Source organism: Octodon degus, unplaced genomic scaffold, assembly GCF_000260255.1.
Source record: "Octodon degus isolate 3935 unplaced genomic scaffold, OctDeg1.0 scaffold00030, whole genome shotgun sequence".
Lineage (NCBI taxonomy): Eukaryota > Metazoa > Chordata > Mammalia > Rodentia > Octodontidae > Octodon > Octodon degus.
The window spans coordinates 5,382,036-5,387,991 of NW_004524606.1; the positions used below are offsets into that span (position 1 = coordinate 5,382,036).

At 41.0% G+C, this 5,956-nt stretch overlaps 1 pseudogene; it reads left to right on the forward strand.

Annotated features, from left to right (window-relative positions):
• The first annotated feature begins 3,762 nt into the window (after positions 1-3,762).
• On the forward strand, positions 3,763-4,721 carry LOC105741963 (annotated as a pseudogene).
• The last annotated feature ends 1,235 nt before the right edge of the window (positions 4,722-5,956 follow it).

Below are 5,956 nucleotides of genomic sequence, written 5' to 3' on the forward strand. Positions count from 1 at the left end.
CTGAGCACTCTGACCCTGATTCTGAGAAACAAATTCTCTATGCGGGTGCCATTCTGCAATCTGATGTGGCCGCTGCCTCCATTCTGGAACCTGGTATGGCTGCTGCCTCCATTCTGGAACATGGGGCTCTGCAGCTTTCCCTCAAAGCAAAGTCCCTCACCCTTGCCATTCTTAGGCTATAAAGGGCAAGAACCTGCCACCTCCTGTGATGCCCTCAGGACATCTTTTCTACTCTCCTGTTCCTTCTCAGTAATGGAGATCCTCTCAGCTCTGTCTTCACAGTCCACAGCTTTCCTCGAGCTTCCTTTCTGGCCAAACTGACAACATTTTAAATCAGAAACCTCCCCAGCCTGGTCTTTACAGGCTGGCTTCCAGACAATCTTCTGGTCTGAGCTTTGACCAGAATCTCCCAAGCAAAACAGCCAAAGCTGTTCCAGCTCTTTGCAAGTAGAGGATTTCTCCAAACCTTTCCTATCTCTTCCCATAAGCCATTCCCAAAACCTTGTAATCCACATGGTCAGGTTTATCCACAGCAACAACCCCACTCCTGCGGTACCAAATTCTGTCTTAGTTACTCTCCTCTCATTGCTGGGACAAATACCTGACACTCAAAATGAAGGAAGGAAAGGTTTATTTAGCTCACAGTTACTGGAGGTTTCAGTCCATACTCAGCTGGGTCCAATGCAGAGCAGCACATAGCAGAGGGCAACTTTTCATGGTGGCGGTAAAGAGCAAGAGAGCAAGGGAGGGGTAGCAGCAGCTCAAGCAGCTAGTTTATCTTCCCACCTTACATTGTAATGCAAATTACCTGCCCCAGGGTAAGGGAAGTACTCACACTTATGGGTACTTCCCAGTACTTACCCACCTATGGATAATCCCAGCAGTACTAAGACCCATAATCCCAGCCTTGGATCACACATAATCGCAATGGATCATGAGTTGACACAAACTCTAGAAGTCCTCACCCCATGACTACATGAGGCTTTGGGGGGACAACGAGACACAAAACATAATACTCAGATTGTAGATCCTTTGTCAGTGTCAGCCATGTGGATGAGTCACAGTCATTGCTTGGCCAATGTGCTCTCTGTGAAAGCCTGAGAGAATGTTTTCTCTCCATGTGACTCTCCTTAGGTGCACTCTACATCATTTATCACTTTCTTCTTTGGCCCCATAATCTCCTTGATCAGAAAATTTGGGACACTACTGAGTAACATGACGTTACAGTACAAATTCTCATATGTCCTGAGTCTTAATTGACCTTGGAAGGCTAAGGCTAAAATGTTGGCTGTCCTTGAAGCCCTCTTTTTTCTCTAATTTTGATCTTCATCTTTGTTATTATAGCATGGTATAGGTAAACATGACATAGAAACTTGCTTGGATGTGTTCCAGTTAAACTGGCAAAATTAAGTGTGGGATCAAATTTGATCCATAAAGCATGGTTTGCCAGCCCATGATCTGGGCTCTAATCAATGATATGTCCTCTGCTTGGCTTTTACTCTCTCTTGGGGCCTTCATATCTAAGTAACCTGAAGTCACCTTGCTAGCCATAAGGAAAGAACACATAGAGGTAGAAGGTGATGCTTGAGGTGTCCCAGATACCCTATCATCCTGGACACATATATGAGGGACATGCCTTCAAGGTGATTACAGTTTAGTCACTCTATAAATACAACTGTGTCATGAGCCTGTCAGTGAGAACAACTTAGCTGTGTGCACTCAACCTCCAGGACTGAGAGTGAAGATGATGATGCCTCTTGGTGGGTCATATAATCTGGACCTGACCTGTCAGTATGTCAACTTCCTGCCAACACAACTTAGAACATGGTTGGCTATATGCCTTGGTTTAACTCAATAAGACTTAACTCCCTATTCTTAATAATAAGAAAGAGTAAAGAAGATCCTTTTTACACTGTTTCTATCTAAATGGCACATGAGCCAAGGGTTACTGGTAAATATTTTGACACCAAATTCTAAAAGCCTGTAGAAGACAATAATCATGAAGAGGAAGGCAGTGCTAAGCTGACAGCACTGTATGGAAACTGGTATAGACCTGTTTCTGAGGACAAAGCATGTATATGTAAGTAATGACAGCCAATTTCTTAAACATACATATGAGACATACATCTCTATCTATCTCTATGTCTGTATCTATATCTATATCTAAATCATCTATCTATATATCTTATGACACATCCATTAGGTTGACAGATTCTAATGAACTGAATATAACATGTAACCAGTAATCAGCTCAAGAAAACAAAGTTTACAGCTATTGTTACCCCTCCTTGTCTTCTTTCAACTGTCCTCCAAAGATAAATGCTATCTTGACTTTTGACAACATTGCTGTAGTTTGGATCTTGAAAATTCCCAGAGGCCTATGAGTTGAAGGCATGGCTGCCAGACAATGGAGCTATGGGGAGGTAGTGAAAAGCTTTAGAAGGTGGGGCCTATTGGGGGGAAGTTAGGTCACTGGAGTCACACCCTCGATGAAAATAATGGTTCTTTGTTCCCTTCTCCCTCATTCTGTTTCCTGGCCACTATGAGGTAAACAGGCCTCCTCTGCCATGTACTCGCACTGTGATGTACTGTGCTGCCACAAGTCCAAAGTGATACAGCCAACCAATGACAGATGGAAACCTTTAAAATAATGAGGCAAAATAAACCTTTATTCCTCTTAGGTTGATTATCTCAGGTATTTGGTCATAGTGATGCAAATCTGACAGAGGCATAACACAAGTTTTTGCTCTTTTTGGCATATTATATAAAGTACAATAGGTATTCTTATGCATCTGATATTTTCACCTACCCTTTTTGTGAGATTTCTTCATGTTGTTGCAAGTAGATCTGGAGTCATTATTATTTCTGTTGTATAATTTCTAATTGTGCAACTATTAATGCAACTTATATGACCAATTCAGCATTGATGGAAATTTCTAGTTATTTTTCTGTCTGTCATGATTATTTCAAAATATTCAACAACATGAATATTTTGAAGTGTGTATATTTATTAGGATGCATTTATATATACATGAGAGCACATACATGAGACTGAAATGAGTATATTCATGAAAGAGAAATTCATGAATTCCTTATATTTTCAAATAGCTTTCATATGTGGATGTTCTATCAACAATGTTTAAGATTTCAAATTATTTCACTTTCTTATCAATGACAAATATTCACCTTTATCACAATAAGTATTCTGGTAGAGGTGGTACAATATTGCACTGTGATTTCAATTTGCATTTCTCAAATGACTTATGAAGTATAGCACCTCCAATTTATTTATTTATTTATTTTAAATTTACTTTATTTTATTTTATTTTATTTTTTTATATTTTGCGGAACCGGGGATTGAACTCAGGCCTTTGAGCTTGCCAGGGAAACGTTTATTCTACTGAGCCATCTCCTTGGCCCAAGTTTATTTTTAATACTTTGACAGTACCAGGAATTGAACTCAGGACTTTGTGCTTGTCAGGCAAGTGCTTATTCCACTGAGGTATCCCTGACCCTGCACCTACTATTTATGTTCACTGACAATTTCAATAGTATTCTCTTTAGTGAAATTCCCAACTCATTTTCTTGTTGGGCTCTTTTTCTTTTTATTATTGATTTTAAAGAGCACTTTAGCTGTGCTGTGTGGCTTCCCCCAGACATTTTGGACTGGGTAAACCCTGTTCCCAGAGGCAGTTGCTGCAGACCCTATAAGTCAAAGGAAGAAATAACTGGCTAATCTCAAAATTGGTACTGGTGGCCGCCATGTCCTTGAAGATCCAGACAAGCAATGTAACTAGCAAGAATGATTCCAAATCCATGAATTCTCGAGTCTTCATTGGAAACCTAAACATAGCTGTATTGAAGAAATCAGATGTGGAGACCATCTTTTCTAAATATGGCTGTGTGGCCGGCTGTGTGCACATAGGATATGCCTTTGTTCAGTACTCTTAGTGAGTGCCATGCCCAGGCAGCTGTGCTAGGAGAGAATGAATGGTTGCTGGATGGGCAGACCCTGGACATCAACATGGCTGGGGAGCCCAGGACTAACAGACCCAAAGGGCTAAAGAGAGCAGCATCTGCCATATTCAGCCTTTTTGACTATCGAGGTCACATGTCACCAGTGCCAGTGCCCAGGGCAGTTCCTGTAAAATGACCCCATGTCACATTCTCCTTGGTCCATTGTGTCAAAATTACCATCACTGTAAAGCTCTTTGCCCATTCTGGAGGCATGACTACTGGCTTAGTCAAGATCAAGTTAAAGAGCAGTGAGCTTCAGATCGTCAAGACAGAACACTGGTGTTCTCTCGGGCTGCTTAGATCAGATTGCTGAGGAAGAAAAGGCCACCTCAGATGGCAAGAAGAAAGGTGACAATGGCAGTGGTGGTGGCAGTGGCAATGGCAGTGGCTGCAGTGGCAACAGCACCAGCATCAGCAGGCCTCATGCCAGGCACCCACCCCCTTGGATGCCAACTTATAGTGAGTACCAGAGGAAAGCTGGCAGCAGGCTTTCCTGGCCCCCATGCATCCCAAGCCAGAACCACATTTCTGCAGGTGGAGTTATTGGCTACCCTCCCCCATGCACCCTCCATGGCTGCACTGTCCAGGCCAGAGGGCAGAGCACAGAATGTTCCTCACATTCCACCTCTTCTCCCAGGACATTCCCTTGCCTGGGAGTTTTCTATAGGTTTGGAGAAGGTGGTGATAAAGGATGGGGACCTTGATAATAAAGAGATTGGATCCAGCCTGCTCTGATAAAAGGGTGTTTTACATATCCCAGATATATGTAATTTTGGAGTAAAATATAAGCACACTAATATTTTTTAAATGTGGGCTTGACATTAGGCTTCCTTTACTTAAAACTGGGGTTTAAACAGAGTGTAGCTTGACTGAAATGCCCAGCTTGGACGTCAGGGTTGTTGTGCATTTGGTGCTCCATCAAGAGAAAGGCTGAACAGTCTCACCTGATTAAATGATCGTTAAGAATTTTCCAAAGTTGACTACTGCTAAAACTAAACTTCTTTCAGACATGCCCTGGAGCTCATGTCTCTTTCTCTGCTGAAACAGGAGAACTAGAGAAGGAAGGGTTATTTCATTTGAAATGGTCTGCGTATGGGCTCTCTGAATTTTCTGTTTTCTCTGTTTACCTTTTAAAGCAAGTTACATTATGATGCACTGCACTGTCCTGCATTACTCCTGTGTCTACCAGCATATCTGAGATCCACAGATGGATTTTCAGTGATCTTTCAGAAGTCACCACAAGGAAAACAGTGCACCACCAAGTCCACAGTGGAAAGGCAGACAGTGGGACTGTGATGCTCAGAATCTTCAGGAATTGCTTAATCTTTGCAGGAACTTCTACATTCTTCATTTTTCATGCTGTTATCAGCTGGCTATAAATCACACATAGTACCTATAATCAGTGAAAAAAAATACTTTTTTACTTTCTTCTGAGATCTACTTCCTCTTCTAAGGAAAGCATGTGAATGTGGACTTTGAGTTATCTTATCTCTATATAGCCTTGAAGTTTATTTACCCTGGAAGATATATTTTAAAAAGAAAGTAGATAGGAGATAGAGAAGAAACAGATACTAACAAATCAGTTAAAGTGAAAGTTTGAAAATAAATACACATCAATATATACCTCAGGATTAATATATTTAATTTTTTATATCTAACACACTATGAAAATATAAGACTAGGTATTGCACAGGAAATATTTTTCTACTTTCCTGATTTGTAGAAAGATCTTATACCTATAATTCAAACATCAGTTGAGTTTCAGTTTGTTCCACATGAAAGTATAACAGTGAAATAACGATGACTTTTAATCCATCCAGCATGGAAACCTAGTTCATTTCTCAACATGTGGCCACTAAATCTTAAAATCAGCTAGAATAAGTTATCACAAGGCTTATGACTGATAACTTGGAGGTAGGGAAGCTCAAAGGATTTAGTA